At 38.2% G+C, this 22101-nt stretch overlaps 1 protein-coding gene across 1 annotated transcript in view; it reads right to left on the reverse strand.

The window, feature by feature from the left end:
* The window catches only part of BTBD7 (BTB domain containing 7), an 81388-nt gene extending 60040 nt beyond the window's left edge, over positions 1-21348 (reverse strand). Inside the window, exon 1 of the mRNA XM_069465251.1 lies at positions 21331-21348. The gene's annotated coding sequence lies outside the window, so the exon portion shown is untranslated. The remainder of the gene's footprint in view (positions 1-21330) is intronic.
* Between the last annotated feature and the right edge of the window lie 753 nt (positions 21349-22101).

Raw genomic sequence — 22101 nt, forward strand, 5'->3', positions numbered from 1 at the left:
AATGAAAAAGAAATATAAGCTATAATGGCTTAATAATGGCCACTGATTCCATTCTGATGAGCTTCTGCCCATTACAATACCTGAAGAACTTTTGTTGGCATGTCAAATGAAAATGTGTTTCCTAAGTTTCTTCTGAAGTCTACAGTTAGAATTTTGTGTAGGTTAGTGCAAAAGTAATTGCAGTTTCAGCACTGTTGAAACTTGCCATTTGGTATTGGAATACATTCTTAAGTAAATGTGGTTATGTTATATATCATTTTAATGTGCATTTCTCACTGTATTTTTCTTTTTGCTAATGACTTATTACTTGCTGTTTATTTTATATTTATTTTAGACTATGGAAATGATGTTAGACAAAAAGCAAATTGGAGCAATTTTCTTATTTGAGTTCAGAATGGGTCGTAAAGCAGCAGAGACAACTCACAACATCAACAACACATTTAGCCCAGGAACTGCTAACAAACATACAGTGTAGTGGTGGTTCAAGAAGTTTTGCAAAGGAGATGAGAGCCTTGAAGATGAGGAGCGCAGTGGCTGGCCATCAGAAGTTGACAACAACCAACTGAGAGCAATCACTGAAGCTGATCCTCCTACAACTACAAGAGAAGTTGCCCAAGAACTCAATGTCGTTGACCATTCTACCATTCTATGGTCGTTTGGCATTTGAAGCAATTGGAAAGGTGAAAAAGCTCGATAAGTGGGTGCCTCGTGAGCTGACTGAAAATCAAAAAAACTCATTTTGAAGTGTTGTCTTCTCTTCTTGTACCCAACTACAACAAACCATTTCTCGATTGGACCATGACATGCAATGAAAAGTGAATTTTATATGCCAACCAGTGATGATCAGCTCAGTGGCTGGACGGAGAAAAAGCTCCAAAGTACTTCCCAAAGCCAAACTTGCACCAACTAAAGGTCATGATCACTGTTTGGTGGTCTGCTGCTGGTCTTGATCCAGTACAGCTTTCTGAATTCTGGTGAAACCATTCCATCTGAGAAGTATGCTCAGCAAATTGATGAGATACACTGAAAACTGCAATGTCTGCAGCCAGCACTGGTCAACAGAAAGGGCCCAACCACACATCTTCACAACGCCCAACCACACCTCACACAACCGTGGCTTTAAAAGTTGAACAAATTGGGCTACAAAGTTGTGCCTCATCTCCTATATTCACCTGACCTCTCACCAACCGACTACCACTTCTTCAAGAATCTGGACAACTTTTTGCAGGGAAAATGCTTCCACAACAGCAGGGTGCAGAAAATGCTTTCCAAGAGTTTGCTGAATCCCGAAGCACAGATTTTTACACTACAGTAATAAACAAACTTATTTCTCATCAGCAAAAATGTGTTGATTGTAATGGTTCCTATTTTGATCAATAAAGATATGTTTGATGAGGCCGGGCACGGTGGCTCATGCCTGTAATCCTAGCACTCTGGGAGGCCGAGGTGGGCGGATCATTTGAGCTCAGGAGTTCGAGACCAGCCTGAGCAAGATCCCGTCTCTACTAAAAATAGAAATAAATTATATGGGCAGCTAAAAATATATATAGAAAAATTAGCTGGGCATGGTGGCACATGCCTGTAGTCCCAGCTACTTGGGAGGCTGAGGCAAGAGGATTGCTCAAGCCCGGGAGTTTGAGGTTGCTGTGAGCTAGGCTGACGCCATGGCACTCTAGCCCGGGAAACAGAGTGAGACTCTGTCTCAAAAAAAAAAAAAAAAAAAAGGAAGAAACCTTTGGAGCCCTGTATATTCTAAAATTCACTTTTGTTTTGCTTTTATTTTTTCTGAAAGAAAGTAATATGGTACACATATATATGGTTACTATAAACATATATAAAATATTGTGTATAAACATCCCCAGTGAGATTTGGCACAGCACCCCATAATAAAGCAGATTAATTTTTTAGTAAAGTATATTAAATATTTAGACTAAGCTATGTTAGTTTAGGTCAGGTTTTGCTGTCAAATGAATCCAGGTCATGTTAGTGTTTGCCATCACCATCCCCAAATACTTTTCAGAACTTTCAGTATTTCAAAGTATAAATAACAGAATGTGACTCTGTAGTTAGAAGCTCAAAATAATGTGTAATAATGGTATTTTCCCTTACCCCTCACCAAAAAGTCAAGGCAGAAAACATTTGTATTCATATTAAATGATATCTTTTAAATTGACATTTTCTGTAAAATTCCATTGCATTACTGCAAATGAAGATTACTTGTTAAGAGTTTTCTTAGAAGAATCTTTAAAAATTTAAAGCTCATGTGGGCTTTTTCTAATATAACATATTATAATTTAAAACAGCTGTCAGTCCCCTGCTAATACTTTTTTCCCTTATTAAACTGGATTTTAAAAAGAATATAAAAGTACATCACATTCCACTAAGCTATGCAACATTCTTTTAAGTGTATTTCAAACTAAAAAGTGAGGGAAAGAATGCAGAGAAATGAAGAGGTGAGTGTGGTTCTCAGAACTTTGGCTCTAGTGAAAAGATTCAGTTTAATTTGGTGGTGGGAGGTATCTGAATTTTTGATTGACTTCTCTTAAAATGAAACTACATATTCTTAGTTTTCTCTTAGTATTTATAGTTATGAAATATTTCTTGAATAAAATGTTAATTACAAATGCATACTTAGGATAGTCTAAAATGTGTTGTCTCTTAGCTGTTTAAATGATTTAAAAAAGATAATCTCCAAGGAGTCATGAACAATCTAGGAATAGTTACTGGGGAAGTCTTATAGATTATCATTTTTACATAGAGTAAGAAAACCCAAATCAGTGAAGAAATCATAAAAAGAGATAATTATTGAGAAATAATTTTTAAATGTAGCTATTTTCTCATTTATGAAAATGAAATTTATATTAAATCCTAAAATCGAAAACTATTATGCATTAATATGTATTAAAACTTAAAAGTAACACAGCAATATTTAAGGTTATCCAAGAATAGATATGGCAAATATTTAGTTTCGGCAACAAAAACAAAAAGTGAAAGTGAACCATATTACAAATATTTCACTAATATACAGCAGCATGTGAATTAGTTTGAATTTAAGTACAATATATTAAGCGCTATTTCCAAATATGATGGTTAGACAGGGCTCTGAATTGTTGACCAAGTTATTTTCTTCTCCATACCCCCAGATTTCTTTTGAATAAAGAATACAGACCACTGGTTTTGTCAAAGCTTAAATATTAATACCTAAATACTCAACTTTTATGTTCAATTATATTTCTGATGAAAAATAATTGTGTTCTTAAGAACATTTTCATTTTCAAAGGGGGTACCTAATCTGAACAGAAAACTATATTATTTGGTGACAGTACACATGCACTGCTGTCAAACAATGTGCTTTCTTTTTCTTGCCTACTCCCACCCCACCCCCTCATATAGTTTTGCTATTTTACAAAATTAAAATGTAATTTTAGTATTTTTATTAAAAATCTGGAAAAACATAATTTTTAGCATCTTAATGGTCTCTATTTTCTCTTTTTCTCCAGAAATGTTTTCTCTTGTATTACTAGAGAGTTTGAAAAGTTGGGATTTATACTGTTGAGTCTTGAAAGGATTTTAAATGTTATATAAATCATAATATCCAAAGAGCATACTTGCTAAATGTTCTCTTCTCCACCCACCCCAGAATCTTTATTTTTCCCTATTTACTTATGAAAATAACACGTTTGTTGTTTAAATTTTTTTTAAACATATAGGAGAGTATAGAGAAAAGGCAATTCTCTAAAATCTGCCTCCTTCTATTTTACTTTTCTAAGATATTGCCATAAATTAATTTTAAGTAGTTTTAAATAGGATATTTTACAGACAGTTCTATAAAAAACTATTTTCATTTCATAATATATAAGGGTTTGGGCGCAGTGGCTCATGCTTGTAATCCTAGCACTCTGGAAGGCTGAGGTGGGAGGATTGTTTGAGGTCAGGAGTTCGAGACAGCCTGAGCAAGAGTGAGATCCTGCCTCTACTAAAAAAAAAAAAAAAAGAAAAAAAAAAGAAATAAAATAAAACAAAACAAAAACAAAACCAAAAAAAAAACCCAAACAAAACATTTATAAAAAATAGATAAATATCAAACATAACATATCAGGGTTGTAAAAACATGGCCATATACAAAATTTTACTTTAGCTTTTAAAAATCCCTGCATAGAGCTGCACTGTACAGATATGCCATAATTTACTTAACCAAATTCATATTGTGAGTCATATCCAATTTTTTAAATATTATAAACAGTGCTGCAATGCTTTTACATATATCTTTGTGCACTCCAAGTTATGTCATAGAATAAATTTTTTTTAATATCAAAATATTAAGGGGGTGCACATGTATCTGTTACATGGATAGCTTTTGTAATGCTTAAGTCAGGGGCATTAGTGTGTCCATCACCCAAATAGTGTTCATTGTACCTAGTAGGTCACTTTTTACTCCTCCCCTCCTTTCCTCTCCCCACTCTTGATTTCCAAAGACTTTTACTTCTCTCAGTTCCTATGTGTGCCTATTAACTAGTTCCAAATTATTAGAGAGCAAATGTGGTGTTTGTTTTTCCATTCCTGAAACACTTCAGTTAGGATATTAGTCTCCAGTTCCATCCAAATTGCTGCAAAAGATATTAATTCATTTCTTTTTATGGCTGAGTAGTACATACCACATTTTGTTAATCCACTCAAGAACTGATGGGCAGGGCCAGGCATGGTGGCTCACACTTGTAATCCCAGCACTCTGGGAGGCCAAGGCTGGTGGATCGTTTGAGCTCAGGAGTTCGAGACCAGACTGAGCAAGAGAAAGACCCCCAACCTCAACTAAAAAATAGAAAGAAATTAGCTGGACAACTAAAAATATATAGACAAAATTAGCCAGGCACGGTGGCACATGCCTGTAGTCCCAGCTACTCAGGAGGCTAAGGCAGAAGGATTGCATGTGCCCAGGAGTTTGAGGTTGCTGTGAGCTAGGCTGATGCCATGGCACTCTAGCCCCGGCAACAGAGTGAGACTCTTGTCTAAAAAAAAAAAAGAACTGATGGGTACTTCAGTTGCAAATTGTGCTGCAATAAACATATGAGTGCAGGTGCCTTTTTGATAAAATGACTTTTTGGGTAGATACCCAGTAGGGGATTGCTGGTTGGAATGGTAAGTCTGTATTTATTTCTTTGAGGAACTCCATACTGTTTCCCATAGAGGTTGTACTAATTTGTAGTCCCACCAACGGTGTATAACCATTCCTTTCTCTCTGCATCCATGCCATCATCTATTGTTTTTTGACTTTTTAGTAATAGCCATTCTGATGGGGGTAAGATAATATTTCATTGTGGTTTTAATTTGCATTTCCCTGATGATTAGTAATATTGACCATTTTTTCATATGTTCGTTGGCCATTTGTCTATCTTCTTTTGAAAAATTTCTGTTCATGTCTTTTGCTCACTTTTTAAGGGGATTGTTTGGGTTTTTTCTTGCTGATTAGAATAAAACTCAAGTAAGATTACTGGGCTAAATAGTATATATTGCTCTTTTTTTTTTAAAGGGTATATAAATTTCTAATATGGAGACATAATATCAGATAAATTGCAATTTATGTGCCTGTAAGCTCTGCATGAGAATGTCCAAAATGCTAGGCATTAGTAATCTTTGCAATCTGTATAGGAAAAATGATCCTATTGTAATTTTAATCTTTTAAAAAATTAGTGAAACTGAATCTTTTAATATACTTATTAGTCCCTATGTTGCTTTTATTCTTTGTTCATTTTTCTATTTGGCTTTTTTCATTAATATGTGACACTTTCTCTCTCTCTCTCTCTCTCTTTTTTTTGAATAGAGACAGGGTCTCACTCTTGGTCGGGCTGGTGACAAACTCCTGACCTCAAGCGATCCTCCCACCTCAGCCTCCCAGAGTGCTAGGATTTTTTTTATTTATTGTTTTGAGACAGAGTCTCACTCTGTTGCCCAGGCCAGAGTGCCGTGGCGTCAGCCTAGCTCACAGCAACCTCAAACTCCTGGGGTCAAGCAATCCTCCTGCCTCAGCCTCCCGAGTAGCTGGGACTACAGGCATGTACCACCATGCCCGGCTAATTTTTTTCTACATATATTTTTAGTTGTCCATATAATTTCTTTCTATTTTTTTTTTTTTTTTAGTAGAGACGGGGTCTCATTTTTGCTCAGGCTGGTCTTGAACTCCTGAGCTCAAATGATCCACCCGCCTCGGCCTCCCAGAATGCTAGGATTATAGGCGTGAGCCACCGCACCCTGCCTAACTTGTGACACTTTCTATAGTAACGTGATACTGGCCTTTTAAAACTATGATCGCTTTTATCATAAATTGTTACATTTTTCATATGATCAATTCTGTCAGTCACTTCTGGGGGTTTTATTGAGATAAGGTCAGCTCTGTCACCCAGTCTAGAGTTCAGTGGCAACAGCCTAGCTCACTGCAACCTCAAACTCCTGGGCTCAAGCAATCCTCCTGCCTCAGCCTCCCAAAGTGCTAGGATTACAGGCATGAGCCACCACACCTGGCCTCATGCTTCTTGCTCTAAACATTTTTACATCAGAAAACAAACTGATATATAAATAAGTAGTTAGGACCTTTGAGAAAGTTTTTAATTTATGTTGTAATCTCCAAATTAGACTATGCTATTCTATCAGAACAGAAAGCTGACATAAGATAAAGAGTTTATAGCATGATTATTAAGTAATTCAGTGTACTAATTTGTAAAATTTTATTAAATTCTAAATATTAAGATAACTCAATTACTGAAGAATGCTTTTGGTAACCATTGAAGCGTATTAGACTTGACTTTTTACTGAATTTCCTGAGGCCTCTGTGCTTGACTCACAGAGTTATTTTTCCACTATTTGTAGGTACTTCTCTTCAGCCATCAGTGGGTCTGATATCTAGAGTACTACATTAACCCTTTCTAAATTGCTTTCCCTAAGCCTCTATTATTGCCTTTCTGTTCTCTGACTGTAATCTAGAAAATAAATGGTCAGATGACCAAACACTATGTTAAAATAATTAAGGAACTCTCCATGTTCAAGTAGTGATAAAATAAGTAACCTTTATCATAACTGTTGCTCTGGGATTTCTGTTTTTATTTTACTTTGATATTTTAAAAGTTTACTTACTCATAATTTTGCAAGTGTTTATATAAGTTCAGGCTGAAGTTTAGCAGGTAAGTGGGGGTGTTAAAAGTTTTGAAGCCTCAAATACTAAAAAGTGCAACAGTGCAAATGGGTGCTAGCCTATGACACTGACAAAATCTAAGATGCTAATCACGTTACCAAATATTGATAAATTTGAAACACAACTGAAAAATTTAGAAAAAGTATACTAGAATAATTTCTCAATAGCTTCCTCAGTATTTACATTTTTATAAATATATGTCACACTTTAAGTTTTAACTCAAGTATTAGCCAAAAATGTTTTTATTTGACTCCATTCTTAATGTAAACACAAATAAATGGTTTTAATAAAGTTTAGCAATTCCAAAATGAAATTAAAGTACTATTAAATTTCTCCCTGAAAAACGTCTTCATTAATATAGCCAACTCAACTTCACTGGGATAAAGGCATGAAGCAATATGAGGAATTCTCATAACTGAAAATATAGTATCTAAAATTTGGAATATATGCTCTCATTTTTTTCTAGTAGATATACTATCAAAATTCTGTTATGCTTATGTAGTGTCTCCTAAACTCACCCCCATCACTTTCCTGTTTGTTTGCTCTACTTTAAACATTATCCTCTTCTTGCTGTTCTTAAAACATGCCAAGCAGTTTCTCACCTAGAGAGCTTTTGTAATTGCTATCCTTCCACCAGGAAAACTCTTCACCCAGATATCAAAATACCTCATTCCCTCACTTCCTTCGTGTGATGTCACCTTAGCAGAGGTCTTCCATGATAGGTCTATATAAAATAGTGATCTCTACCCCTGCTCCAGCACTCTGTGCTCCTTACATGTTTGGGTTTTCTACACAGCACTTAGGAGTATTCAACACGTTTGTTTTAAGAAATGTACATAAACTCACAATTCCTTCCTGCATGTTTGTTTTGATAAACCATTCAACCTTGAGGAGTGGCATCTTTGTTGATGCCTAAGGAAAGTATGCATTCTCTTGTGCTAACATGTTCACAGAACTTCATGATTTTAGAACATTTTCATCACCCCAAAAAAGAAGCCCCAAGCCATTAACTCTCCATTTCCCCTCAATCTCCTAATACTCGGCAACTACTGATCTAATTTCTATCTCTATTGATTTTGGGCTTTTTATATAAATGGGATCACACAATATGTGGTCTTTTGTGACTGGCTTCTTTCACTTATGCACAGTGTTTTCAAGGTTCATCCACATTGTAAGCATATAGCAGTACTATTGCATTCCTCTTTATTTGCTATATAATATTCCATTGTTTGGATGCCACATTTTACTTATTTTATTCATTCATTCATCCATTGATGGACATTTGGGTTATTTCCACTTTTTTCATTATTATGAATAATGCTGCTATAATGCTATAAACATCTATGTGCAAACTGTGTGGACCTATTTTTCCATTTCTCTTAAATATATATCTAGGAGTGGAACTAACATGTATTTTTAATTGTTTATTTTCTGTTACTTTTTTCTCTTCCTCACTATAAGGTAAACTACATAAGGTTGGGGTTGTTGTTTCATTCACTGTTGTATCTCCAGTGCCTAGCACTGTGTCTAGCACATATAGTAGGTGCTCAATAAATTTTTTCAAATGTATGAATAGAATAATAAAAATGTTTGCTTGCTCTGAACACACTAATTGAGCAGAAATGAAGGGACAGCTCATGTTGAAGATGGTAAAGAGATCATAATATTGCAGCAGCAAACGGAGAAAATGCCTATGTAATATAGACAATTAAGATTTGATCAAACTCGTACTAATTAAGCTTTAATTCTTAGTATTAGACAGATGGCCACTATTTTCATTAGCTCTGAAATAAGATCTCATTTAACTCCGGCTGAATTTCCTCCTACAGTTGTTCCAAATATTTTCCACAGACTTCTGCTCATTCACCTCCCTCAGCAGATAACCTTGTTTCCTGCTTCACTGATAAGACTGAAAGCCAAACGACAAGTTTTATTTCTACCTCAATACTTACGAGTATTGCTACAGTCCTCTCTCCTTTCTTTTACCATTCCACTTCTTAAAAGTCTTCTATGTTCTGGTCTTCAATTCTCAACATTCTACCTCTTAATCTCTTTTATAAATCAAGCTGGACATACTAATATGCAAACCTATCCCTACTGAAACTTTCCAATGTTTTTCTCCTCAGTTTTCATCTTCTTTGATGTCTTCATGATATTTAGAATTATTACTTTCCTTGAAACATTCTCTTCCCTCAGGATACCATATAGTTACAGTTTTTCCATTTATGACTCCATTTTCTTTCACTACTAAAACATTAGCTGTCCCAAGGCTCTGCTCCTGGTCTTTACTCCTTTCTCTGTACTCTCGCCTATGACTCAATTATTATTGGTATCATTTCTACAAGAATAAATTACTTGATGTTTAACAACTCTAGCCCTATCTTCTCTCTTAATCTCCAATCTTAAATCTTGAACTTCCAGCTGGATATTTATCTTTGATGTCTCACCAGAAGCTTAAATTCAACATACCAAACTAAAAAAGATAATTTCCATAAAGCAACTGACACATAGTAGACTTCAATAAATATGTCTGAAAGATAACATGGGAGAGTAAACTCAATTAGTCCTCTATATGCAAATGTTTTGTTTTTATTTAAGACACCCTGGATACTCAGAGTCAAAACTACAGGCACCCATCCCTCGTAATTCTTCTCTTATATCAAATTGGCTTATCAATTCCAATGTGAACAACTAAGACCAAGTCATTCTTTATTATTTCTTTCTTGAATTGTCATTAAGAAAACAATCAAACGTGGTATCTGCTTCAGTCTAATTCATCTAGCACACCAACATCAAATTAAGTTTCCTAAATAACACAGGTTCAATCAAGAATACCTAGTATGTAAAAACTCCTAGCCACTTCAGCCACTCGTGTTAAAACAAAATAAAACAAAAACAAAAAAACTCAGACACTTGTGTTAAAAATAAAAATAAGGCCGGGCGCGGTGGCTCACGCCTGTAATCCTAGCACTCTGGGAGGCCGAGGCGGGTGGATCAGTCAAGGTCAGGAGTTCGAGACCAGCCTGAGCAAGAGCGAGACCCCGTCTCTACTAAAAATAGAAAGAAATTATATGGACAACTAAAAATATATATATAGAAAAATTAGCCGGGCATAGTGGCGCATGCCTGTAGTCCCAGCTACTCGGGAGGCTGAGGCAGGAGGATCTCTTGAGCCCAGGAGTTTGAGGTTGCTGTGAGCTAGGCTGACGCCACGGCACTCACTCTAGCCTGGGCAACAAAGTGAGACTCTGTCTCAAAAAAATAAATAAATAAATAAATAAAAAAATAAAAAAATAAAAATAAAAATAAAACTCCTAGCCACAAAGCTTAGCGCCTAATGTATTTTACACATTAAATTATTTTAGTATTTCCCAAAGTGTATTCTACAGAACACTAGTCCTATAAAATATACTAAAATGAGCCTTAAAAAAAAAAAAAAAAAAGGAATCCTGATTAGTTTGAGAAATATCACTTCCTATAACCCAGTTTTGCAGAATTAATCATTAAACAAATATTTGAGTACTGTCTATCTGCCCAGCACTCTAAATGCTGGGGGTTATAACGGTGAATAACACAGTTTTGGTTTTTGTGTTGCTTACAGTCAAGTCAGACACATGGACATTTAAATGATTACATAAATTCATACCCAGGATTAAATGCTATGAAAAGCATAGGCTACTATGATCAAGAATGAATAGATTTGGTTTACTGACACGGGTGGTAGTGATGTTGGGGAGTTAAGGCAGAGCAAAATGATACCAATTTTAGCAAATTCTAGCAACAGAAAGAAGGCCCAGGTGGCTGGTGCAGAGTAAGGAAAGTAGGTGGGGGGAAAAATAATGTGAGATGAGGCAGGACAGGTAGGCAGAAGTCAGGTCATGCACATCCCTGCAAAAAATCTCAGAGTCCTGCAGCTAAGAAATCTGTTTGGCTGGGCTTGGTGGCTCATGCCTGTAATCCTAGCATCCTGGGAGGCCAAGGTGGGAGGATGGCTTGAGCTCAGGAGTTCAGAGCCTAAGCAAGAGTGAGTCCTGTCTCTACTAAAAATAGAAAAAATTAGCAGGGCGTGGTGGTGCGCACCCGTAGTACCAGCTGAGGCAGGAGGATCGCTTGAGCCCAAGAGTTTGCGGTGGCTGTGAGCGAGGCTGATGCCATGGCACTTTAGCCTAGGTGACAGAGTGAAGCTTTGTCTCAAAAAAATTATGAACTTTTCCCTTTCCTTGGTGAAAGTGATGGGAGGAATGTCAAAATAATGCTCCAAACAGCAGAGGGAACAATGTGAAGGCCCAAGGAGAGAATATAACCTGGTTCACTGAGGAAATAAAAGTAATTCTGGGCCAGGCGTGGTGGCTCATGCCTGTAATCCTAGCACTCTAGGAGGCCAAGGCGGGTGGATTGCTCGAGGTCAGGAGTTTGAGACCAGCCTGAGCAAGAGTGAGACCCCGTCTCTACTAAAAATAGAAAGAAATTATCTAGCCAACTAAAATATATATAGAAAAAATTAGCTGGGCATGGTGGTGCATGCCTGTAGTCCCAGCTACTTGGGAGGCTGAGGCAGTAGGATCGCTTAAGCCCAGGAGTTTGAGGTTGCTGTGAGCTAGGCCGACGCCACGGCACTCACTCTAGCCCGGGCAACAAAGCAAGACTCTGTCTCAAAAAAAAAAAAAAAAAAAAAAAAAGAAGTAATTCTGTGTAGACTCAAGTGGGAAGCAGCTGTGGCAGTAGCAAGGTATGAGCAATATGATCCATGACAAGGAGTTTGGACCTTATTATACAGAGAAAGTTGTTTGTTATTTTAAAAAAACATATACTATTGCTTATTTATTTAAGATCACATACTATATACTTAAAATATACTATTATTTGAATTAAGTGAATTTTTCTTGTTCAAGAATAAGCCCACAAACATAAAGAACACATACAAAATACAGAAGAGAAATCTTGGCTTAAATAATCAAAAGTTGATGGGGAAAAGAGGTATGTCTGAATATCTATGTTCCACACACCATATTAAGTGTTTTTATATCGCTTAACCTTACTCAAACAAGAACCTTGAGGAGGGTGATACTATTCACTTTACAAATGTGAAAACTAAGGCACAAAGAGGTTAAATGTTCTTCATCTCCATTAATTTATGCTTCCTCTACATTGTAATCACCTATTTACCATTTGCCCATTACATTTTAAGCACCTCTGGAACAAAAATTAGGACTGTCTTGTTCATTGTTATACCCCCATGTGCTTATTAGCACATAGTAGGTGCTCAGAAAATATTTAAATAAACGAAACTTCCTTATTTGAGGCACAAGGAGGTTAAATGTGCCTTAGTAACATAAAAAAGCTAACAAACAACTAGATAACGAAACAATAAGATTCTTCATAGCCAAATATATCTTTTCATAATCATCCAATACCTGACATCACAAATTTCTAGATACTCTGTTCCTCTTTCCCTTGTTTTAAAAATAACTACAAAGCTGAGTATAGTGGTACATGCCTATCATCCCAGCTATTCTGGAGGCTAAGGCAAGAGGATTGCTTGAGCCAAGAAGCTCAAGATCAGACTGGGCAACATAGCAAGACCAGTTTCAGGGGAAAAAAAAATCTACAAATTACTATGTTGAAGTTTAATTTGTCTGACTAAAGCCAACAAATGGTGAAGTATACTAAGTTTGTAAATTCTAACTCTTCTTCCCCATTCTTACTCTTTTATCAGACATTATTATTGAAGCATGTGACAGAATTATGACTCTGTAATTAAGGCTATAATAAGACTTCTCTGACATAAGCTATTACTAACATTCACTACAAATTCATCTAGTTCTGCCACAAAGGCTTCTGCTTATAAGAAAATTCTCATGTCTAATCTCAAGCAAGCAAGAAATATTTTGGGCAAGTCTGAAGACAAGAATAATTAGGTCTTATGAAGTATATGATAGAATTTTTCTCTAAAGAATCATTCACAAATAAATCCTGGACAAAACATTCCTATGTTTCAAAACACAGGAAAAAAAGGCACATGTTGTATATACTTGAAGTTAGTTCTGGCATTGAAGTCTCCTGCTAAAAAAGGAAGGAAGGAAGGAAACAAGACAATAACAGCACAATTCATCAGTGTTCCTTCCATAAGGGACTATGGCCAAGAGACTGTCACATTTTTTTTTTTTTTTACCCAAGTGAACATTTTTAGATAACAACAAAGGGCAAGCAAATCACAATGACTGATCTAATTGGTTTCTCCATTTTCATCTTTTTTTTTTTCTTCCTTTGAGACAGGGTCTCACTCTGTTGCCTGGGCTGTGCCATGGCATCAGCCTAGCTCACAGCAACCTCAAACGATCCTTCTGCCTCTGCCTCCTGAGTAGCTCGGACTACAGGCATGCGCCACCAGGCCCGGCTAATTTTTGCTATATATTTTTAGTTGTCCAGCTAATTTCTTTCTATTTTTTTAGTAGAGACAGGGGTCTTGCTCTTGCTCAGGCTGGTCTCCAACTCCTGAGCTCAAACGATCCACCCGCCTCAGCCTCCCAGAGCGCTAGGATTATAGGGGTGAGCCACCACGCCCGGCCTCCATTTTCATTTTAAAGACAATAACATACCTCTTGTTTATTTAAAAATTGCTTACAAAGAGCTTTTTCATGTTATTATTTCATCCTAACAACTTGCTTCCTGAATACTTATTATGCACCACACATTGTGCTATATCCTGTAAGCTTTGGTTCAACCCAGAGTCATGTAGAGGAGTTAGACATACAAGTGATTATAATACACTGCAATAAGGGCTAGAAGAGAGGTGCAAAGTTCCAGAAGAATGTATGACTATTGGTAAAGTATTAATAACATAACACTAGATCTTGAAAAATAAAGAGGACTGTATATTAATAAGGAGATTTTTGATGGCAAACAACTTCACAGAATTGGCTTACATAGTAAGAAATTTATCTGTTATAAGAAGTCCTGTGGCAGTGAAGGCTGACCCAGTACAATATGTAGCTAAATGATGTTATCAAGGACCCAGATTCCTTTTATGTCTCTGCTCTGCCATCTTCAGGAAATGCTTCACCCCTTGTGGTCACAAGACAGCTGGTAGTAATAGGGGCCTTGTGTTCCCCTGTTCATATACAAGAAGGGAAAAAATTCTCTCCCCCAGAAATAGAATGTCTCCCTCCCTTCAAATCTGATTGGTACAAATAACCGTTTATAGTTTGGACTAATCAAAATCTACCCTTGAGTTGGTGATAAATCCCCTTCTCCAAGTCTTCCGGATGCATGAACAAAAGCAGATTTCTGTCAGGAAAGAAGAAGAAAATAGATACTAGATGGGCAGCTAACAGATGACAAAGAATAAGGAGAACACCAAACACTGGGATAAACACATGAAAAACACAGAAGCCAGGGAAGAAGAAACAGCTTAATATGGCTAGAGTGATGGGAAACCTAAGGTTGTACAAAGTCTACAAGCTCTTGTGAATTTGAACTTTATAGACAATGAGAAGTTAACATAGGTTTTTAAAGTAGGGAAGTAACGTGCTCCAATTGGTTTAAGAACATACTAACTAGCCAAAGATGGAGAGGTAGAGTGAGAGAACAAGTGTCAGAGACTTAGCAGGTATGTTGTTCAGTAAGTAGCACAGACTAATAAGGTAGTGGCAATAGAGAGGGAAAGGATGGAATAGAAAAGTACATACTAAGTGGAAAAGCTGCGATGAAGCTTTTTTTTTTGCAGATGAAGAAATTAAGCTTCAGACAGGTTAAGTCACTTGCTTTAAGATCATAAAACTATAAACATTAGTCAGAATCTAAATGAAGGTTTGATTCTCAGTTCAGTGTTCTATTACATCACAACTATATCTAAAAACCCCAACAATGCTCAAAAAAGGACACTGTTTTGAATCTTGTGATTTAAAGAATGTTCTGTATCTTGTATTAAAGTGATTCCTATCTATTAGAACTTCAACATAATGTTCACATGTCACACAATGACATGGATTTAATGTCAATTTGTAAAACTGAGTACATTATGTTTCTAAAGTTTCTATATTATTTGAGATAGTAAGGGCATTTCAAAGACTCAACTTGTAATGTCAAATTTACAGCCTGTCAAAATTTTATTAATAAAGTAATAAATCTGGAATCAGCAGGCACTTAAAAAGTTTCTTCTAAATTATGCCTCCCTTTGAAACTTCCACTAGCATCAAGTTAAAAAGGAAGGTGTGATCTTACTTTTAAAATAATACTGTACCTGTTGTAGAAAAAGTCATCTGCCTAATTCTTCTACAGTGTAGAAATTTGATTTTGCTTTATTACCACTGTACCAAGACTACATTAACAAGGAAGATGGTTTTAAATAAAATAAAAATATTTCCATTAAAAATTACAAGCGATATGCTTTTAAGTTTATTGGGTTAAACCTAAGTCTTCCGCTTTTTGTTTCAATTAATAACTTCAGTGAGCACCTACGTGCCACGTACTATGCCAGATGCTGGAAATACAACTGTGAACAAAATTCTACAATAGTTATTCAGGCACATTATTTGTATGATTATTAGATTAATGTCGGTCTTCCCCCCTAAATAACTACAGTAATATTTTTCTTCAGCTAAAATGGGACTGCAAATGTACAATGCGTCTTAAAGCCTCAACTTGGCAATAACATATCATTCTGGAGTAACACCAGAATTTTCTTACTCACCAGGCTAGGAACTCTCTCTTTTCAATACCCACAAATGATTTTTTTCTTAAGACATAACCGCTAAACCACTTAACAAACTAGGAATATAGGGAAACCATCTCAACATAATAAAGGTCATATACGAAAAACACATGCTATTAATAATAAACACAAGGGTGAAAGACCGAAAACTTTTTTCCTAAGATCAGGAACAAGCAAGGATGCTCACTTTTGCCACTTCTCGTAAACATAGGACTGGAAGTCCTATCTGAGAAATTAGGTAAGAAAAAGAAATAAAAGGCATCCAAATTGAAAAGGAAGAACTAAATTAATTTTGTTTGCATGTGACAGGATTATCTATATAGAAAATTCTAAAGATTCCACAAAACAGGCCGGGCGCGGTGGCTCACGCCTGTAATCCTAGCACTCTGGGAGGCTGAGGCAGGTGGATCGCTCGAGGTCAGGAGTTCGAGACCAGCCTGAGCAAGAGTGAGACCCCTGTCTCTACTAAAAATAGAAAGAAATTATCTAGCCAACTAAAAAAAAAAAATATATATATATATATATATATATATGTACACACACACACACACAAAAATTAGCTGGGCATGGTGGCGTATGCCTGTAGTCCCAGCTACTCGGGAGACTGAGGCAGAAGGATTGCTTAAGCCCAGGAACTTGAGATTGCTGTGAGCTAGGCTGACGCCACGGCACTCACTCTAGCCTGGGCAACAAAGCAAGACTCTGTCTCAAAAAGAAAAAAAAAAAAGATTCCACAAAACAACTGTTAGAACTAATGAACAAATTCAGCGAAGTTGCAGGATACAAAATCAACACTCAAAAATGAGTTGCATTCTCACACACTAACAATGGAAAATCCAAAAGAGAAATTAAGAAAAGATCCTATCTACAATAGCATCAAAGAGAATAAAATACTTAGGAATAAACTTAACAAAGGGACGAAAGACTTACATTGAAAACTAAAAACACTGCTGAAAGAAATTAAAAGACAAAAGTAAGTGGAAAGATATCCCATGTTCATGGATTGGAAAACTTAAAATTGTTAAGATGTCACCACTATCCAAAGCAATCTAAAGATTCAATATAATTTCCTAACAAAATTCCAATAACATTTTTTCTTTTTTGCAAAAATAGAAAAATACATCCTAAAATTCACATGTCATCTCAAGGAGTCTGCAACAGACAAAATAATCTCGAAAAAGAACAAAGTGGAGTCTCAGGCTTCTTGATTTCAAAAGTTACTATAAAGCTACGATAATTAGCACAGTGACTACCACACTAGAATTTTTTTTTCCTTGGGGCCAAGGTGTTTTATTACAAAAATAGAATAAAAACTTTGAAAACAAAACAATCCTTTCAAATTTAATGAAAAATTTGTTACTTTTTATTGTTTTCTGTTCATGAGTTATATGTGACTTGAAAAATAGTTCACATAGGAGAAGTTTCATGACATAGGATTTGGCTCTGATCTCTTGGATATAAGCATATCTCTTGGATACCCAAAGCACAAGCAACAGAAGAAAAACTAGGTAAGTTGGATTTCATCAAAATTAAAAACTTTTCTATATAAAAGGACAATACCAACATAGTGAAAAGGCAACTCACAGAATGGAAGAAAACACTGGCAAATGGTATGTCTGATAAGGGATTGGTATTCAGTATATATAACGAACTCCCACAACTCAACAATAAAAAACCAACCTGATTTAAAAATGGGGAAAGAACCCGAACAGATTTTTCTCCAAAGAATATATACAAAAGGTCAATAAGCACAGGAAAAGATGAGAAAATACAAATCAAAATCACAATGAGATACCACTTCACACTCATTAGCATGGCTATTATCAAAAAACTAGAAAATAAGTGTTGGTGAGGATATAAAGAAACTGGAACTCTTGTGCATTGCTGGTGGGAATATAAAATTTTCTGGGTATAGGCCAGGTGAGGTGGCTCATGCCTGTAATCCAGCACTCAGGGAGGCTGAGGTGGGAGGATACCTCGAGGTCAGGAGTTCGAGATCAGCCTGAGCAAGAGTGAGACCCTGTCTCTACTAAAAATAGAAAGAAATTAGCTGGACAACTAAAAATATATAGAAACAATTAGCGCATGCCTGTAGTCCCAGCTACTTGGGAGACTGAGGCAGAAGGATTATTTAAGCCCAGGAGTTTGAGGTTGCTGTGAGCTAGGCTGATGCCATGGCTCTCTAGCCTGGGCAACAGAGCAAGACTCTTGTTTCCAAAATAAAATAAAATAGGACAGCTAAAAATATATATAGAAAAAATTAGCCGGGCATGGTGGCGCATGCCTGTAGTCCCAGCTACTCGGGAGGCTGAGACAGGAGGATTGCTTGAGCCCAGGAGTTTGAGGTTGCTGTGAGCTAGGCTGACGCCACGGCACTCACTCTAGCCTGGGCAACAGAGTGAGACTCTGTCTCAAAAAAAAAAAAAAAATAAAATAAAATAAATAAATAAATAAAATGTTCTGGGTACATACCCAAAAGAAAGCAGGGACTTGAACAGGTACTTTTACACCCATGTTGACAGCAGCATTATTCACAATAGTCAAAAGGTAGAAGCAACTGAAGTGTCCATCAATGGATGAATGGATAAACAAAATGTGGTATATACATACAATGCAATATCATTCAGCCTTAACAAGAGATAAAATTCTGACACGTGCTACAACATGGATGGACCTTGAAGACATTATGTTAAGTGAAATAAGCCAGACACAAAAGGACAAATATTCTGACTCCACTTACATGTGGTACCTACAGTAGTGAAATTCATAGAAACAGACAATAAAATGGTGGTTGCAAAGGACTTGGGGTAAGGGGGAATTAGTGTTTATGGATACAGAGTTTCAGTTTGGAAAGATGAAAGAATTCTGCAGATAAGTGGTGGCGATGGTTGCACGCTGTAAATGTACTTAATGTCACAGAATTTGACACTTAAAATGGTTAAGATGATAAATTTTATGTATATTATAACACAGTAAGCACACATACGTGTATACCTGCTATGTAATTCTTCCTACTGACTATCCTTTTCATACTCAGTTAACTGCAACAGCTACTGTCTTCTCTGGTTCATTCCGTTTTCTTCTTCTAACTTAATCTGTAGATCATTGACAGGTTCACTTTGCTGGTTTATCACATTAATTCATGGCCACCAAACTTTCAAAGGCTCCCTGTATCTTGCATAAGAGGATAAAAATCCAAATCTCCTCAATTTAGCACTCAAACTCTTCTACAGATGGGTATCTTTCCAAATGACTAATGTTTCCCAAGGAAAATGTTCTCCCAAAGAAATTTAGTTGTCAACTCATCCTAGTTTTCCTCTATTCCCCTCCACCAAAGATAATCTTTACTTTATATTCTTACTTTTCCTTTACAAAGTAACTGCTCCAACCTCTTTGTAAATCTAAACTCCCATAGGCCAGCTCAAGTCCCAAGCGTTTCAGGTTCTTTAGACTCCTGAGGCCTAACTCATCCCTCTCTACCCTGAACACCTATAGTATTCTTTGTATTAGAACTCACTAGATTATCTTCTAGACTCACGTGGGTACATCTGATCTTTCCAATGAGAACCTGAAGGCAAAGGATATGAATTACATTTCCTTCCTTTTCCCCATAGCACTAGTATAATGCAAAACATAAAACAGAGCTTCAATAATCACCTGTGTAATTCTGGATCTGTGAGTTTCAGTAACTAGAATATGAAATCAGAATCATTTTGGCATTATTGCACTTGTGAAGGTTAACCTGTGATATACTATAATACAAATAAAACTGCTGTGAATCTGTACTGTTAAAGGGGATTTCAAAATAAATAAAATTACTGTGAATCAATAAGAAGATACATGGAAACTAGGCAGTATAACCTGGAGAACAACACAGGTTTTTTAAATCCTAAAATTAGAATCTGATTCAACTAACTTGTTTAAAAGCTAGTGTTGGGACACAGAACAATACAGTAGTTAGGTTCTGTGGAAGAGATTATTGACCTATGGGTTTTCTGGAATTCATGCAAGAATGAGCCAAACTATAATTGGGCCAAAATGTAGTCATGGGCCTATGAAAACTCCAAATGAAATATCAATCTGTTTTTATTAAATTCAGGTTAGGAAAAAAATCTTCATCAGTTACTTGCGGTGGCCTTCAGAATTAGAGAGAGGCTCTCTCATTTCTGCTTGCAACTTTACTGCTCAGAGACCTCAGGATAGGGATGGGTAGTAGTGGGGAAGAATGCAATCAATGAAGAATAAAAAGCTGAGTGTAGTGAAAAGAGCTCCTGGTTGTGGTCTAATCCCTCACCAGCTGTAGGACCCATGGCAAGTCACCTCTCTGGGCCTAGTTTCTCAGCTCTAAAACAACAGTCACTATCTAAAGGTTTTTCTGACTCCAGAATTCCAGGACAAGCCTAATCACAAGGGCTGTTAACAATGTATGATTCTTGTAGAGCAATTTCAAATCTTTCTTCCACATTTCAGGAAGGAATTAATTTCGGCAATCTAAAAGAAATGGATGCTATTCAGAGAGGAAAGGCTGTTAGTTGAAAAAGCTAAGGCATTCTGTGAAAATGTTTATTTCTTCATTACAGTAAGATGTTTTAGCAGAGGAAACAGTGTTCTGGTAAAGATAACGAAGACTGCTTCCGTAAATTAGCCCTATTCCAGAGTAGTTATTATCTGCGCTGGTATGTGAAGAGGTGCCATTGTAGTTCAAAGCAGAAACAACGCTCCTCAGAGTTTCTCCAAAAATCAGAAAGTTCTCATCCTGGCGTAAAGCTAGTAAACAGCTATGCAAATGATAAGGCATAGAAAAATGCACACTTTTTGCCATTCAATACTCCAACAAGCACAGCCTCCTCATCTTTATGAAACACTCGGTATTGTCTCTCTCCCAACCTGTCAAAGCTCAATTCCAGTTTTATCCCGAAACAGGAACTTGGCCGGACAATCTAACTTCTCCCCTTGGGAGTAGCCGTCCATAGGCCTGCTCCCTCCCCATCCCCGCCAGCCGCTCCCATGCCCACCCCGGGGCGGTCGCAGCCCCGTACCCGGGTAAACAGGCGCCCGAGTCTCGAGTCTCGGGAGCGGTTCCCCCACGTCCTGGGAGCGGCGGGTCCCGCCCCTCAGAGCCCGGAGCCGGCCGGGTCGCGGCCGCGGCCACCTCGGGCAGCTCTCCCCACCCTGAGCGCCACACCTCGCGCCTCTACCCCCGGGACGACGGCGCGCTGCCCAGCCCGCCCCTCCGGGTGCACAGGGACCGGTCAGGCGGGCGCCGCCGCGCCTCAGCCGCAGACGGACAACTCCCCCCTCCCGCCGGCGCCTCAGCGCCTCCCGCGGGGCCGGGCCGCAGCCCCGGCGCCTCCACGCCCAGGAACAGCTCCTTCCTCACCGGGACGCGCCGCGCCGCGGCTCCACAGCTTCAGAGACACCGAGAGACACTCACCCCGGAGGCTCCTCCCGCCGCTGCTGCTGCCGCCGCTGGGACCGCTGCCGCCGCCCCCGCCGCCGCCGCCACCAGCACCGCCATCCGCACCGGCGCCGGCACCCCCGGCCATCCTCCTCCTGCCGTCGCCGCCGCCCTCTCCTCTCCTGTCAGTGCCTCAGGCTCCGGGACTGCTCCAGGTCCCCCTCGCCGCCATTTTGACTCTTAGAGGGAGCAGGAGGGGCTCGGCTCGGCGCGGCCCTGGGGCGCCTGCGCGGCGCTGCGGAGCCTGCCCAGGCCCCCGCCCGCCCTCGCCGTCGCCGCGCCTCGGGTCACGTGACCCGACGTCGGCGCACGCGCGCGCGCCGGGGCGGGCCGAGGCGCGTTCGTGGCCGCGGTGGGAGTCGAGTGCGCGCGCGTTATTTCTGCTTGTCGGTGGGACGCTGGGCGTCTGGTCGCTCGAAGTTCGCAACTTGTCTCAGCATCTTGCTTATTCCAGCGAATTGTGACACATTAGTAAATGTATCAGAATGGGACGACCAGTTCTACCAATTCATGTTTCCATTCGGCGACCAGCATCCCCTGAGTGGTCACACACAACGCATCGTTCTCAAAGGGAACTGCGCTTCCGCGGAAAATTTCTGACAGTCTGGGCGGTTGGGTGGCTGCTTCTTGGCAGTGCATCTTAAGCATTTGTCTACATGGTACTTTTACGAGCACCATCTTGCTAGTTGTATAGCAGGTTAAAAAAAAAAATCTTAAAGACATTGAAAAGTTTTCCTTAGCAAGATA

This window comes from Eulemur rufifrons, chromosome 2 (assembly GCF_041146395.1).
Source record: "Eulemur rufifrons isolate Redbay chromosome 2, OSU_ERuf_1, whole genome shotgun sequence".
Lineage (NCBI taxonomy): Eukaryota > Metazoa > Chordata > Mammalia > Primates > Lemuridae > Eulemur > Eulemur rufifrons.